Source organism: Erinaceus europaeus, chromosome 1 (genome assembly GCF_950295315.1).
Source record: "Erinaceus europaeus chromosome 1, mEriEur2.1, whole genome shotgun sequence".
NCBI lineage: Eukaryota > Metazoa > Chordata > Mammalia > Eulipotyphla > Erinaceidae > Erinaceus > Erinaceus europaeus.
Window position 1 is genome coordinate 171,638,349 of NC_080162.1, and position 17,184 is coordinate 171,655,532.

Sequence of the window (17,184 nt, forward strand, 5' to 3'; positions counted from 1 at the left end):
TTATTCACAAAAAATTAAGATAAAAGTGATATGATTCCACAATTTCTTCAATGTCCTCATCCCCTGCCCTGAAAACTGCAGTAGTCCTCCCTTAGTCACAGATAGGGGTTGAATAAGGGCAGAGAGTAACCCTCAAACCTGAAGAAAATATGTAAATACAGTTAACTGTTTACCCCACTGATCTGACCTTAAAGCCTGTGTGTATGTGTTGTGTGTGTGTGTGGACACACACACACAACACATGCGCACACTTAGCACAGGAGCCTGTATACCCCTCAAGTCCCTATCAGACTGAGCTCAGAGTCCCTGTTCACAAGTGGGAACATTCTAGGCTGCACTTATCTCAGACAAGTCTTTTTCAAGCGGCAGAGTAGGCTGACCCAGGCTTCATTTAGAGAGTGGGGAAGTCGTCACCACTGCTTAGAGACAGATCCTGGAGAGGTCTTCAAAAAGGCTATGATGATGCTCCTGATGGAAGTGAATAGTGACAGTAGAAAGAAGGATTTGTTGGGAATCTAGGTCTATAGTATCCATAGGAGAATCAAACAATTCCATGACTAGCATCCTAAGTGATGAAGTGTCTTGAAAGACCGTCATTAAGTGAGTCAGTCTCTTGCTCTTTTCCAGTTTTTGCAGTCCATTCTTTCCCCTCCCTTTTGTTACCCTTGTTGTCTATCATTGTTGTTATGATTGTTATTGTTGTCATTGTTGTTGGATAATACATAGAGAAATTGAGAGAGGAGGGAACAACAAAGAAGGGGAGAAAAAGATAGACACCTGCAGATTCGCTTGACAAAGCAAACCCCCTGCAGGTGGGGAGGTGAGGACTCGAACTGGGATCTTTAAGCAGATCCTTGCTCTTTGCTCCATGTGCACTTCACTGGCTGTGCTACTGCCCACCCCACCCTGTAGGCCATTCTTTATCATAGGAGCTTAGACTTTCTCCCAGCTCTTAAAGCATTGAATGTCACTTGTTGTATTCAAACTGGTATTAAGTTTATAGGTTCAGACTTCAAATTAGGGAGGGAATAAATCTAAGACTTTTGTAGGATCTTAGTTAACCTTAAGTTTTTTCTGCATTTACCTGTTTGATGATTCTAATAAAAGTTGTCATAGGGACAATAACTGTCCTTTACTAGATATATAGATGTTGCCAGTATATCTCAAGGCCAATTGTATACAGTATTTATTCTAGTGATTATCAAGTGATGACTATTATGTCAATGCTCTGTCAGAAGAGAGTGAAATATGGGAGATTATATCTTACTTTCTTCTGTGTAGTTAATTAAGTAGATAGAATAAATGAGGTAAGTGAAGTACGGGGAGAAAAAGTGAAGAAGGATGTTGTTAAAATTCGGGGGCTCCAGCTGGCCGGGCTAGCTTCACAGGCAGGTAACAGAGACGACCAGAGACATACGGCTGGGCAGGGAAGCTGTATTTCTTTATTCAGGAACAACGATTCATAAACTAAACCAAACTAATCACCAAACAGAACTCTGCTGCCTCTTTCCCCCGCGATGGCGCCAAGCACTCTCGAACTCTGGAACTCTGGAACCCTCTCGGGGTTCCTCGGGGCAGGGCCAAGCGGGCCCGCGAAACTAGCAGGACTGATCCAATTTTCTTGGCAGGGGGAGAGCTAGAACAACCCAATGTAAAGCATACAACAATTCCCCCTTTTCTTTTTAACTAAATGACCACAGTATCAGGGGTATGGGGTGAACAGAAACCTATATCATACAGGCATTTTTTTAAAAAGAAACTGGCACAAACATGGAGAAACATGTAAGCAAGTAACAAGAACCAGTGTGATGCCAAGGGAAGGCCTGAGGGGGCCATATTTTGCCTCTGTGGGCAAAACTTTATCAGCTTAAAAAAAAACATTTTTTGCCTCTGAGGGGCGTACTTGCCTCGACAGGCATTTGCATGGGGGTGGGGAACGGCCTAGAGTCCCAAAGGCAGCTGGCTGCAATCTACTTACTATGAAACAAAACTTGTCATTAGCATAATCATAGTGAAATCTAACGTTTATAATAGAGAAGGAATTTGAGACTTTTACATATCAACAACGTCTTTTTAACCTTTTGTTACACCCATTCAAGATGGAGACACACCCTAGGTGTGCGCAGGAAAGGAAACCTCAGGCATGAGAATAATTAGCATAGCCATTGTGTAATCTACCAGTTCTAATAGAGAAGGTAATAGAGAGTTTTACATATCAACAAGTCTATTTAACCTTTTATTTAGACCAACTTAGTTAAAATATATTGATTGTTAACTAATTTTTACCTCAGACTTTAAATGTAAGTTAATTTTATCTTTATGAGAATTACATTGAAAACTTTTTTCATTTAACTTTGACTAAGAATTTAGCCTTAAAGTTACTGTTTAAAACTTTAAACATACACATAAACATGGTCATTAATGCATAAGGAGAGAAACCTTTGTTACGAAGACATGTCATTTCAAACATGAATTTAGATATGTACTGTCTTAGTTGTTGGGGGGGGTCACCATCTGGAGGTGGCTTCCCCCGCAGCTCCACTTCAAGGAATTGCAGGTTGCGATCTCTGCACAAATCTCTGCGTACTCCAGCTTGTCTGCCTTTAGACCAGACCGGCAGCTGGAGATCTCGTGTGCCCAGTTTCGGCAGGGAGCCCGGGGGTCCGGGAGGTCCAGGATCATTCTATAATTCATAGCACGAGGGCGGGCGGGCCAGCCTTCTAGAAGGCGTGGGCCTAGGTGCCCAGGGGTGGCGGCCATAATAGGCAACGGCAGCCCTGCCCCATGGCCCTGTCATATCTGCTGCCCTGTTCGCAGTGGCCGAGCAGCATGGAGGGATCACGCGTACAGTGCCCTGCGCCACGCGGTGGAGAGCCAGCTCTTGTGGGCTGGCCTGCGTGCTGACATTGGGCTCCTGTGTGCTGGCATCGGGCTCCTGCCTGTTGGCATCAGGTTCCAGCATGTTGGCATTGGGCTCCTGTGTGCTGGCATCGGCCTCCTGCGGGCTGCGGGGCTGCGGGCGCGGTGCGCGGGGTTGTCTAGGCGCAGCTGGCTGGCTGGCTGTTCCACCAGGAGGAAAAGGCAGCTCTGCACCTCGCTTCTTGCCCTCTGGCTATTCCTGACTCCTCTGGCTGTTTTGAGTGCGCCCGAGCGGGTGGAAACCACAGAGTGGTCAAGAGATACATGTTTCAGAAACAGCAAAACAGTCTCGTGAAGAAAGAGCAGAGGCCTTTGGAGATCTCTTCACAAGCAGAAGAGAAGGCCATAGTACATAGGTAGCCAAATTGTCTTCACTTATCTGAGAGATGCGCAGGTCAGCCCCACGTTGGGCATCATTTGTTGTTAAAATTCGGGGGCTCCAGCTGGCCGGGCTAGCTTCACGAGTGGGTAACAGAGACGACCGGAGACATATGGCTGGGCAGGGAAGCTGTATTTCTTTATTCAGGAACAACGATTCATAAACTAAACCAAACTAATCACCAAACAGAACTCTGCTGCCTCTTTCCCCCGTGACGGCGCCAAGCACTCTCAAACTCTGGAACTCTGGAACCCTCTCGGGATTCCTCAGGGAGGGGCCAAGCGGGCCTGCTAAACTAGCAGGACTGATCCAATTTTCCTGGCAGGGGGAGAGCGTGAACAACCCAATGTAAAGCATACAACAGAAGGAGAAAAAGATTCTAGGCCTAACTAATAAATAATTGATTAGAGAATTTATGGTGCTTTCTTTAGGCCATTCTACTAGGTTACCAGACTTGTTAGGACTAAGTCTAGTCACACAGGGATATTAAGCACTTTTACTTTGAGGTATATAATTGCCCCTTATATACAGATACATTAAGTGAATCATCAGATAGGCCAATCTGATGATACATCCAGTAAAAAGGGATGAATCAACAAAGATTTATTTGACAGGCAAATTTTGTTGGAGCAGTACAATAGAGAAAACAAATTCTAGTCCTCAGTCTCTGACATAGTAAATAAGGCTATGTGTATAATAGCAATGAACATAGAAGAAAGTCAGACTCAGGCAAAAACTAGTAAAGTCATAGGTCCTCTGGAATATACCTAAAACAGACCTAGCTTTTTCCAAAATGGAGACCCCAATCTTCATCTGCAGTATTCATGCCTTTATATTCATGAAGAAGACAACAATGAGATACCACTTCACTCCTGTGAGAATGTCACATATCAGAAAAGGTAACAGCAGCAAATGCTGGAGAGGTGGTAGGGTCAAAGGAACCCTACTTTTCTGCTGGTGGGAATGTAAATTGGTCCAACCTATGTGGAGAACAGTCTGAAGAACTCTCAGAAGGCTAGAAATGTACCTATCCTGTGATCCTACAATTCCTCTTCTGGGGATATGTCTTAAGAAACCCAACACACCCATCCAAAAAGATCTGTGTATGCATATGTTCTTTTTTTTTTATGCTTCCATTTTATTGTTTTTAAGAGTTAAACTGCCACCTCAGTAGTCTTAAGAACAATATAATGAAACATACATACATTTAGACTTATGTCCATCATAGCTTCAAAGTCTTCCCAGAAATAAGTCTGGGATTCATATCTTTTTCCTCAAGGAATGAAACACTAATAATTATTTTGTTATCCTTCTACCCACCACCCTCATTCAAACATTAACTGGATGAATTCATGTCTAACACCACTAAAAATTTAATCTGCTGCAACACATTCATCTTATCTACCTCCTCCCATAAGATATTTCTTAAAGCTAACTGAAATAATTGTAAAAGCCTAACAAGTCTCTTAACATAGGAGTTTTAACATGATACTATTTTTTTTTTGTCCAATACATAGGCTAAGTGGTTTCATACCACATTTAACTCTAGTGAATTTTAATAAAAACAGGAGAGTTCTTTCAAGTTGAAAAGCTATAAAGTGAATGTGGCTATTTATTACATAAAACAAAATGGTATTGAATATTCAATAGTTGTATTTTAACAACTCCTAGATAGGGGTAGGTAAGAAATCAAGTTTGCACCAGTCCAAGTACCTACAGTAGTATGATAGAAGCACTCATCACCATTTCACACTATTTCACTCCCATGCTTTTAATACAAGAATTTCTCACTAGGAATATATGTTCTTAAGAGCACAATTTGTAATAGTCAAAACCTGGAAGCAACCCAGGTGTCCAACAAAAGATGAATGGCTGAACAAGTTGTGGTCTATATCCACAAAGGAATATTACTCAGCTATAAAAAATGGTGACTTCACTGTTTTCAGCCAATCTTGGATGGACCTTGAAAAATTCATGTCAAGTGAAATAAGTCAGAAGCATGAGTATGGGTTGATCTCACTCTCAGGCAGAAGTTGAAAAACAAGATGAGAAGAGAAAACACAAGTAGAACCTGAACTGGAATTTGTGTATTGCACCAAAGAAAAGGACTCTGGAGTGGGTGGGTGGGGAGAATACAGGTGCAAAAAGGATAACAGAGGACCTAGTGGGGGTTGTATTGTTATATGGAAAACTTGGAAATGTTGTGCATGTACAAACTATTGTATTTACTTTCAAATGTAAAACATTAATTCCCCAATAAAAAAATTAAAAAAAAAAGAAAACGAAAAACTGCTGAAAATTATCTACCATTAGTTAATGTCAATACAAAATCATGATAAATACTTTCTGCTCTGAGATTGTATTAAAATATTACCATTTTGGGAGTTGGGCTGTAGCGCAGCGGGTTAAGCGCAGGTGGCACAAAGCACAAGGACCGGCATGAGGATCCCGGTTCGAACCCCGGCTCCCCACCTGCAGGGGAGTCGCTTCACAGGCGGTTAAGCAGGTCTGCAGGTGTCTATCTTTCTCTCCTCCTCTCTGTCTTCCCCTCCTCTCTCCATTTCTCTCTGTCTTATCCAACAACGACAACAACAATAATAACTATAACAATAAAACAACAAGGGCAGCAAAAGGGAATAAATAAATAAAATAAATATTTTAAAAAATTACCATTTAGTTTATATAAAAATATGTATATTAGACTCGAAATTCTTAATACATACTTGAAATTTTTATAATCAGTAATCTCCAGTATTATCCTGATATATACTAAGTGTTTAATCAGTATATATTAAATGAGTGTACATAAATTAATAACAGCCCATTGTTGGTATTCATATACTCAGAACACGGGATACAAATTGTTACAAGAAATAATATTTAGAAGGTTACATGTCCATTTATCTGAAAAGTGTCTTATTGTGTGTGTCCATGCTGACATCTTAGAACTTAAAGCTTAATCTAATTTTAATTGATAAGTTGGATTATTCATATAATAATTAAACTAGGTATTATATATTAATTTAGATTTGTAACTTTGTAACATTTCAATTACTAATTAAATAAATACGTATTTTAAATATCCATGTATACAAATGGTCACTATTTTTAAGGAAGTAATGTTTGGCCTTTTTACTTTTATATTACAACATAGTTTTTGTTTGTTTGTTTGTTTTTCTTTCCTCCAGGGTTATTGCTGGGCTCAGTGCCTGCACCATGAATCCACTGCTCCTAGAGGCCATTTTTTCCCCCTTTTGTTGCCCTTTTTGTTGCAGCCTCATTGTGGTTATTATTATTACCATTGTTGATGTACAACATAGTTTTATGTTATTATTCCATTAAGATGTTTTCTTTTATTGTTATGTCCATCAAGAAATGAAATTTTATTCTGAATATGTATATGACACTTTGGCAATGATTTCACAAAAAACAAATGAGATGAAAATCATTAATAATGTTGTAAAAAAAAACATCTGTTACTGTTTATATATGCTTACAGCAGAAAAATTATTAATCTCCACAGTTCTTAAATAAACTCTATTTCCATTCATTAAATTACCACTAGCATTAGAAGAATATTTACTAATATTCAAATTAAAACTTGAAAATAATCATTTAAATATTTAAATATGTATAATGAATTATATACATGAAGGCTGCCATAGATAAGAATACATCATTATGTGATTTCATTCTCAGTGGCAAAATAAAAAACCAAAGAAGACAAAAAAAAGTAATTTAGCAAAGTTAATAAACACCAGGTATATGAATATCATATATGAGATACATATTAAATTATATATATGTGTGTGTGTGTGTTCTGTAATTTATATCTTAATCAATACTTATCTTGGAAGACTGTTAACCAGAATTGTTTTACTAAATGATATATTACAAATAAAATAAAAATATGTAAATTAATTTCTTTTTCTTAAGTCATAATTTCCTACTGATAAATTATATAAGCTTACCAGCTATATCCAGTAAGAACAAAGTATGCCAGCAGAATTCTAACAATACTTTTAAAAAAAATACATAACAAAATTTTTTATTTCTCTTGGGATGTTAGAGCTTTATAGTACAGTTGTGGGCACATAGGAAGAACTTCTAATCTCACCAAAATTGGTGGTGTGATTTTTTTTTTTTTTTAGATATGATTTTTAAAGACATTAAGAGCACGTGGCACAGTGCACAAGGACTAGAGTAAGGATCCTGGTTCTAGCCCCAGGCTCCCCACCTGCAGACGAGTCACTTCACAGGTGGTGAAGCAGGTCTGCCTGTGTCTTTCTCTCCCCGTCTCTGTCTTCCCCTCCTCTCTCCATTTCTCTCTGTCCTATCTAACAATGACGACATCAATAACAACAATAATAACTACTAATAACTATGACAACAGTGAAAAACAACAAGGGCAACAAAAGGGAAAATATAATATATTATATATATGAGTTCTGCCAATATTTTCCTCTAAGTATCTGACAGTTTCTGGTCTAACAATCAAGTCCTTGATCCACTTGGATTTATTTTTATATTTGGTAAAATATACTGGTTCAGTTTCATTCTTCTGCATGTTTCAACCCATTTTTTTCCAACACCATTTGTTGAAGAGACTCTCCTTTCCCCACTTAATAGTCTGGGCACCTTTGTCAAAGATTTGATGTCCATAGGTGTGGGGCCTTGCTTACTTCTGGGCTTTCAATTCTATTCCACTGCTCAGTGTGTCTCTTCATGTCCCAGTACCAGTTTTTATGACAATGGCCCTATAATGCAATTTAAGATCTGAGAGTGTGATACCTCCAGTTCTGTTCTTTCTTCTTAAGATTGTTTTGGCAATTCTAGGTCTTTTCTGGTTCCAGATAAACATTTGCAACATTTGTTCTATTCTCCTAAAAAATGTGGTTGGGATCTTGATGGGGATACCATTAAATTGGTATATTGCTCTGAGTAGTATATTCATGTTAATGAATATGATGTTAATGATGATGATGTTAATTCTTCCAACCCATGAACATGGCCTATCTTTCCACTTCTTTGTGTTTTCTCTGTTTCTTTGAGTAGTGACTCATAATTTTCAGTATACAAGTCTTTCACTTTTTGGTTAGGTTTATTCCTAGATATTTTATTGTTTTTGTTGCTATAGTAAAAAGAATTGATTTCTGGATTTCATCTTCTTCTAATTTGGTGTTTGCATAGATTAATGCCACTGACTTTTGAATGTTAATTTTGTAGCCTTACACCTTATTGTATTGCCTGATAATTTCCAAAAGCTTCTTGCTGGATTCATTAGGTTTTTCTATGTATACTATCATGTCATCTGCAAAAGCAGTTTTTCTTTATAAAGTTATATTTGGTGTCATCAAAAGAATAGAAAATAATATTTAAATTAATATACCTTGATGGAAATTTCTGCTAACAATTATATCTCCAGGTATGACTGCCACCCATCTGTTGTTATTTAAATTTATATTAACTTGAAATTATTGAATACAAAAAGACCCTTAATGATTTAAGACACATTTCAGGTGCAAGAAAATATTTAAGTAATATTGGAGTAGAAAGTGATTCTTGTGTACACCTATGTTAATAGCAGCCCTATTTGCAATAGCTCCCAGATGCTCAGAGGAAAATGAGTGGTTAAGAAAGTGTGGGGAAAATAGCATAATGATTATGCAAACAAACTCTCATGCTTGAGACTCTGAGATCCCAGGTTCAATCTTCCACACCACCATAAGTCAGAACTGAGAGGCACTCTGGTAATAAATAAAATAAAATAAAATAAAATAAAATAAAATAAAGGTATGGCACCTATGTCCACTAGGATACTACTCATCTCTTAGAATTAATTGATGACATCATCTTCCTTACCACATCTTGGATGCTACTTGAAGGAATGTTAGATGAAATCAGACAGAAAGGGAAAAATGAATATTATAAGTTTACATTTTCACTATAAGTAGAAAGAGATGGGGACCAGAAGATGGCACACCTGGTTAGGGTACATGTTACAATGTGAAAACACAGGTTCAAATTCCTTGTCCCAACCTGCAGGTAGGAAAGTTCACAAGTTGCTGCTGGTGTTTCTCTTTCTCCCTCACTTTCTATCCCTTTCCTCTAATTTTCTTTCTGCCTATCCAATAAATAAGTAAAAATTTTAAAATATGCATTTTAAAATAAGAAAGAAAGAAGAAAAGGAAATGAAAGAAAAGAGAAAAAAGAACTCCGGGAGGTAGTACAAGGCGCAAAGCGTAAGGACCAGTGTAAGGATTTAGGTTTGAGTCCCCGGCTCCCCAACTTTAGGGCTGTTGCTTTACAGGCGGTGAAACAGTTCTGTAGGAGTCTATCTCCCCCCCTACCCAGTCTTCCCCTCCTCTCTGGACTTTTCTCTGTCCTATCTAACAACAAAGACAGCTATAACAACAATACTGATAACAATGATAAACAACAAAGGTGACAAAAGGGGAAAAAAGCTTCCAGGAGCAGTGGCTTCATATTGCAGGCACCAAGCCCCAGCAGTAACCCTGGAGGCAAAAAAAGAAAAGAAAGGTGAAAGAAAGAAAACAAAACACATGGTGGAATCTGGACTTGATTTGGGCTATTGCAGAAAGGGCAAGGACTTGGGGGGAGGTTAAGAAGTGGGGGTTGATGAGCATTAGGGACCCAATGAGTGCTGGTGGTGAAAAAGAACCTAAACTGATGGTAGGTTTGGTCTGCAGACAGCTGTCACAGAGAAATGACATATAACACCCATGTGACAACTGCGAATAAACAATAAACAAAGAGATTCTCAAAGGTATGGACAACCGAATGTCCATTAATGTCAATGCATTAATTTTCATACTTTGACAAATATATATTGAACAAAACTCTAGAAAACATGTCTGATAGATTGAAATAGATAAGATCATAGGATGTGGTGTACAAATTGATGTCTCATGCAGCCCTACATTGAAAATGATGTGACGGGACTAGTGAATCTGTTAAGGAAAATTGGATAGTGTTGGCATTTCCCAAATGGTGTCATTTATGCGTGATGCATTATTTTCTTCACTGAGCACTTGGTTCTGTGAACAGATAGAGATTATATTGCCTGCGGCCATACCACCCAGAACATACCTGATCTCCTCTGACATTGCGTTTAAATAACGTGCCTATTCCCCATACACAGGAGCAGGGGCATAGGTTAAAATACCAAATCCAAGCAACTTGAACTTATCAATAAAATGGAAATTATATATACATATATATATATATATATTCTTCAGTAATAATTTTCCAGAATTTCCCCTTTAAGTAGCTAAATAGCCTTGACTTTATTTAAAAATTCAGTCTAAAGTAGAATTGCCTGAAAATGCCTAAATCAAATTTTTAAAACATCCAATGACTTAAAAAGTGAAAAGAAAGTCATGTGGTGAATGAATATTTGTAAATCACTGCCTCAGTTGATTTTTTAATTTGGCTTCTGTAAGTCATCTAAGGTTAGAAAAATTAAAACATAAGAATTTCTTAAAATAATTAATGTCTTTTCATCTCCAAAAGTGATCAAACCTCTTACTATCAAATGATTCTATTTCACTTATTTTTTCTCTCACTAGTTTGAAGGACAAGGTCATTGTAAAATTAAAATAATCTACATATATAGATAAATATACATATGGTGTTGCTCCAACTTTAATCCTACCTATTTATGCTTTTATGCTTTGCATATGATGTTTTTTCCTATTTTTATTTAGTAAAACAGCAATAAACAACACAATCAAAAATATTTGTCTCATAGTCCTGGAACTAAGAATATAAGAAGAGAATAAATTCACTCATCAGCAAACACAATTAACATTTTAAGAGATGAGTGTATAGTTCAACCCAAAATTATTTTTCTTTGTATAAATAGGTCTTTTTTACTTTTCTGTTCCTCTCCAGAGTGGGAAATATGTTTGAAACATATGGTGTATTTTCTGTTTTCAAAACTGCCTCCACTGGTGTTCTTTCAAGTTCCTTTTTGATTGTTTCAAGGAGTTTGCCAAGCTATTACAAGTTTGCCTGTAACTGCACTAAAATGTTAATTAATTTTGAATGCTATATTAAGGATATTAAGGCCTCCATTTACTTCTATTTTATGTTCATAATTATATCTAATTATAGATTGGAATGATTTAACTGGTCATGTAAAAGTAACAAATGGAGGGAGTTTTGCAGAGCTAATCTGACTTTTCAGTATGCTTAAGGTAATAGGCACAGGATGATTTTTATGAAAAGGAAATTTTGGTTTAATCTATAATATTCAGAAGAATGCAACAAATCAAATTTAATTTCTTATTCAAATGTAACCAGATGTCTAAACCATTTAGATAGACTGCTAATTTTCTTTTAGAAACTACTTCTCTGTGTATTCAGCCTGGCAAATAGTTTACCTCTCATCAAAATATGAAATGTTTATTCACCCTTTTAATTCAGACTGACTTTGTGTCTTCTTTGGCTAATAATATAGTAACAAATATGACAGAAACTAAAACTAATACCAACAAGTAGTTCACTTGCATTGTGCTCCTCATTGATTATGCTTGTGACCCAAGTTCAAACCCAGGTCCCATTGCACCATGATTTGGTGTTGGGTTGTCTGTCTCTATGTGTAAAAGTCAGATTGTAGCTGTGAAGTCCTAACAACAACCAGAAAAAGGAAGGAAGGAAGGGAAGATGAAGGAAGGAAGGAAGGAAGGAAGGAAGGAAGGAAGGAAGGAAGGAAGGAAGGAAGGAAGGAAGGAAGGAAAGTTAGAGGAAGAAGAAAGGAGAGGACAGGTGGAGAGGAGGAGGAGAGAGAGGAAGAGAGGGCAGGGGAGGGGAGGAGCAGGGAGGGAAGGGGAGGAGCAGGGAGGGGAGGGCAGAGGAGGAGCAGGGAAAGGAGAGGAAGAGAGGAGAAGAGGAAAGGGGAGGAGAGAGGAGAGGAGAGGAGAGGAGAGGAGAGGAGAGGAGAGGAGAGGAGAGGAGGAGAAGAGGAGGGGAGAGGAGAGGAGAGGAGAGGAGAGCAGGAGAAGAGGAGGGGAGAGGAGAGGAGAGGAGAGGAGAGGAGGAGAAGAGGAGGAGAAGAGGAGGAGAAGAGGAGGAGAAGAGGAGGAGAAGAGGAGGGGAGAGGAGAGGAGAGGAGAGCAAGAGAAGAGGAGGGGAGAGGAGAGGAGAGGAGAGGAGAGGAGAGGAGAGGAGAGGAGAGGAGAGGAGAGGAGAGGAGAGGAGAGGAGAAGAGAAGAGAGGAGAGGAGAGGAGAGCAGGAGAAGAGGAGGGGAGTGGAGAGGAGAGGAGAGGAGAGGGGAGGGGAGGGGAGGGGAGGGGAGGGGAGGGGAGGAGAGGAGAGGGGAGGAGAGGGGAGGAGAGGAGAGGGGAGGAGAGGGGAGGGGAGAGGAGGGGAGAGCTCTTACCACATCCTGCTTGGCCAAGGCTGAACAAGATCACTGAGAGAAGGAATGAGATCTTAAGACACAGGGTAGGGAGGGCAGCATCATAGATACAATATCTTTATTTCTAAGTCTCTAAAATTTATACAGAAGGCAAACTGTTCTACACACAATACAAGTTTACACAAGGTCTCATGATTTACTGGCAGTTAGTTAAAGATCAATAGGTTACTGTAAAGATCAAGCAATTACTGGTATTTTTTTACTTTTACATATTATTCTATGATTATTCAGCAGCCAACTATTGTTTCCTAAGATTAATTTGTCCCGCCAAAATCAGCAGAGCATAAACAGGGGAGAAGCAGGGGTCCACTTAGAGGCCATGGTGTTCTTTTTCCATGCTTCCTCTTCGCAGCCTCATTTATGGAGGGCCTGATAGAGGGTCGCCTTTCTGGTAGTCCCCTACAGAGAGGAGGGGAGGAAAGGAGAGGAGAGGAGAGGAGAGGAGAGGAGAGGAGAGGAGAGGAGAGGAGAGGAGAGGGGAGGGGAGGGGAGGGGAGGGGAGGGGAGGGGAGGGGAGGGGAGGGGAGGGGAGGGGAGGGGAGGAGGAGGAGGAGGAGGGGAGGGGAGGGGAGGGGAGGGGAGGAGAGGAGGAGAGGAGGAGAGGAGGAGAAGAGGAGAAGAGGAGAGGAGGAGAGGAGGAGAAGAGGAGAAGAGAGAGGATGAGAGAGGAGAAGGGAGGAGAGAGCAGAAGGGAGGAGAGACACTATTCCAAGCTTTGGGTCCATGAATGCTCAACAATTTGTTTGGCTTCATATGTTAACTCTCTTTTCAGCCACCAGGTTCCAGATGTCATAAGGATGCTGGCCAGGCTTCCCTGGACTGAAGACCCCACCAATGTGTCCTGGAGCTCAGCTTCCCCAGAGACCCACCCTACTAGGGAAAGAGAGAGGCAGACTGGGAGTATGGACTGACCAGTCAACGCCCATGTTCAGCGGGGAAGCAATTACAGAAGCCAGACCTTCTACCTTCTACAACCCACAATGACCCTGGGTCCATGCTCCCAGAGGGATAGAGAATGGGAAAGCTATCAGGGGAGGGGGTGGGATATGGAGATGGGGTGGTGGGAATTGTGTGGAGTTGTACCCCTCCTACCCTATGGTTTTGTTAATTAATCCTTTCTTAAATAAAAAAGAAAAAAAAGGGAGGAGAGAGGAAGAGAGAGGAGAGCAGTGGGGAGGGAAAGGGCGGGGAGGGGAGGAGAGGAGAGAAAAGGAAAAAGGGTCTTGACAAGTGGTGTCTCCTTAGAACTTGCTTTCCTGTGGCCCTTTTTTGAGATATTTCCACCATACATGCAAATCACTGTTTACATCCTAGATAAAGAGACAACCTAAAGAAAGATCATTAGCACCCAAGCCAACATCTTCACAAACCATCACCAGCCAACTATAGATTCTTAAGCCAACTGGCCCAGACCAGTAGAACAGCACAGCTGAGCCCAAATTGCTGATCTGAAATTTATGGGCTAAATGCATGATTTGGATGATGTGTTACACTGCAAAATCTAACTGATACGTGTGCAATTCCCCATTATGGCAGATAGATTCTGATTCTTAAAGCTAATGTTTATTTTGGAACATCTCTTACTTTGGAATGCTGGACATTCAGAAAAATAAACATTGTAGTTTTCTTTCTGGATAAGGTCAAATGTTATCCAAGTTATCACTTTTGAGTATAATGTGCACCTGTATACCTATCTTCCAACAAGATTCATATGCCTGATATTTGAGCAGTTTTCTCCTGGTTTTTGTAATTTGATCAGCCATTAATTGTATGAGTCTTGTCACATTCAGTCATTCTCACCATGCAGAAATGGGAGAGTAACTAATGTTATCATGGTGGAAATGTGATAGTAATTTAAACTAGAACTGTGTTTGACTCTAAAACAGTAAAAATAATTCCTGTCTATGAAAAGAATAATAGTTGACTATATGTAGAAAAAAAAAGCTTAGTAAGCTACCAAATCAGTTGCCAGGCCACCATAAGCCCAACCCTCCACATTACCAAATGGCATATACCATCCATAATTTTATGTCCATCATGTTAACACTACTTCATTAGACACTTTGGGAACATGGGAAACTAAAATACCAATAGTCACTCTTTCAAAAAATGAGTTAGATTTAAGCATCCTAAATTAAGGAGCACTGAGGAATGTGGTGATGGAAATAATATGACATTTTTTAAAAGGAAATTATAATGAGATATAAAGTGTGAGAGCCTTTAATATATAAGATTTGGAAGACTAATGATAGAAAAAGAGATGCTAGAAAGCTGAATTCCTGGGGGACTGGGTGTGATGCACTGGTTGAGTGCACACATCAAAGTGTGCAGGAACTCAGGTTCAGGTCCCCAGTACCTACCTGCAGGGGAATGGACTTCATAGTAGTAAAGCAAGTCTGTAGGTGTCTCTTTCACTCTCCCTCTCTATGTTCCTTTGCCTCTCAATTTATCTTTATCTTATTAACTAACTAACTAAATACCTGAATTCCCCTCCTCAGTACTTCTCAGAATATCCTTCTAATTGCAGAAAAGGGGAAAAAAAAAAACAAAACACCAATTAGTGCTGACTATAGGCACAAGGAGCACACAATGTAAAACCAAAGAAACTGGAATTGTGTTTAACTATAAAACAGTTCAAATAATTCCTGTCAATGAAAAAAAAAAATTCCTGGCAATGAAAAAAATATCCGTTCATTATATGTAAAGTAAAAGAGCTTAGTAAGCCACCAAATTAGTTGCAAGGTATGAGAAATATTTCTCTTTGTTTCTTATGTAGTCTAGACAACTTTGTTCAGTGAATGACCAGAAAAATTAACTAGGAGTTGGGCAGTAGCACAGCAGGTTAAGCACACATGGCACAAAATGCAAGAACCACTTAAGGATCCCCATTCAAGGCCCCTGCTCTCCACCTGCAGGGGAGTTGCTTCACAGGCAGTGAAACAAGTCTGCAAGTGTCTCTCTTTCTCAACCCCTCTCTGTCTTTCCCTCCTCTCACCATTTCTCTCTGTCCTATCCAACAATGACAACAACAAGAATAACTACAACAATAAAACAAGGGCAACAAAGGAGAATAAATAAATATTTAATAAAAAGAAACATAAACTATGTACTGCCACTATTAGAGTTTTAGATTCTGCAGTTATTCTCTCATGAAAGGAATCAGGATTTATGGAAAAAATGACTTAGGGCAAAAATATCTATATATCTAATCTACATCTATATTCTGATTCTGAAAGGGTTTAATCATGTATAAATTTATGGATAGTTCCTATAATGATCATCATATTTTCCCTCTGAGTCTTACTATTTTGAGTCACTTAAATATGTTCTGACAATTCATATTCTTTTCCTACTTAAAATATTTTCCTCATTTATACCCTCTGTACCTTTTAACTGGGTTGTCATTTTGTTAAGTTTCTGTGTTTTTATACATTTCAAACATTAGTAGTATGTCTGGTGAATTGCTTGATAGTATATCTAATTTAAAAAAAAATTGAAATGCTCTTGAGTTTTACTTTCTCTTTACCCAGCATAAATTCAGTAGGGAAAGAAAAATCACAAAGTGTATTTAACCTATTTTCTACCTTCTAAAATTGACTTATTCATTCCAATTTCACTTCATTTTAGTTTATATCTACAATAATACAAGTTACATGTCATTTTCATTGTATGATGTACCTTTTAATTAACAAGTAACCAACTTTTTTTTTTCAAGGAGTGAAGCACTGTTCAGTCACTGACATTTATTAGCTATCTCTAGTTGATATTTGGCAAATGCTTAATAAGGTACTGACTTTTGCTTACATTTAATAAGCAACTACATTACTGAATTCTTTAATTCCACTTGGTGTAATAATTCATGTGTAATTTGTTGCAGTCAATGAGTTGTTTCTAAAAATTTATAGTTCATTTAAATAAGTTGATTTTCCCCTTCAGGAGTTTTGTGGGCCACTTCTGAAGATTCATTTATTAGAGTTTAATAAAAAAGAAAGTGAAAAATGCATCAAATATATACCAATATATCAAGCCCTGTTGTTTTCTGCAATTAGGTCTGTGTAATCTATATAATGTAATTCAACATTTATACTAAGCTTCAGGATATGTTCTGCATTGCTTTGGAATGTAAAATCTTACTAACAAATATACACATTTATAAAGTTAATTAACTACATGAATAATGAAAAAAGTAATTATTTTAAGAATCACAAAAAAGCAATATATGTATTGGGTGAAATACTAAATGAATAAATAATTTACAAGTATTCAACAGTAGGGGTATACTAAGGGAAAGTTTCACCTAGAAAACAAATGGATGCATTGCAAAGTATGTTGAATGCTATTTTGTTTGGGGAAATTATGTCATATTTATGATCTAAAAAGATAGGGATAAATTTTGAATTTTCTGGCCACCTAAGATTTGGGGATTAGAATGCTCTAGCAAAG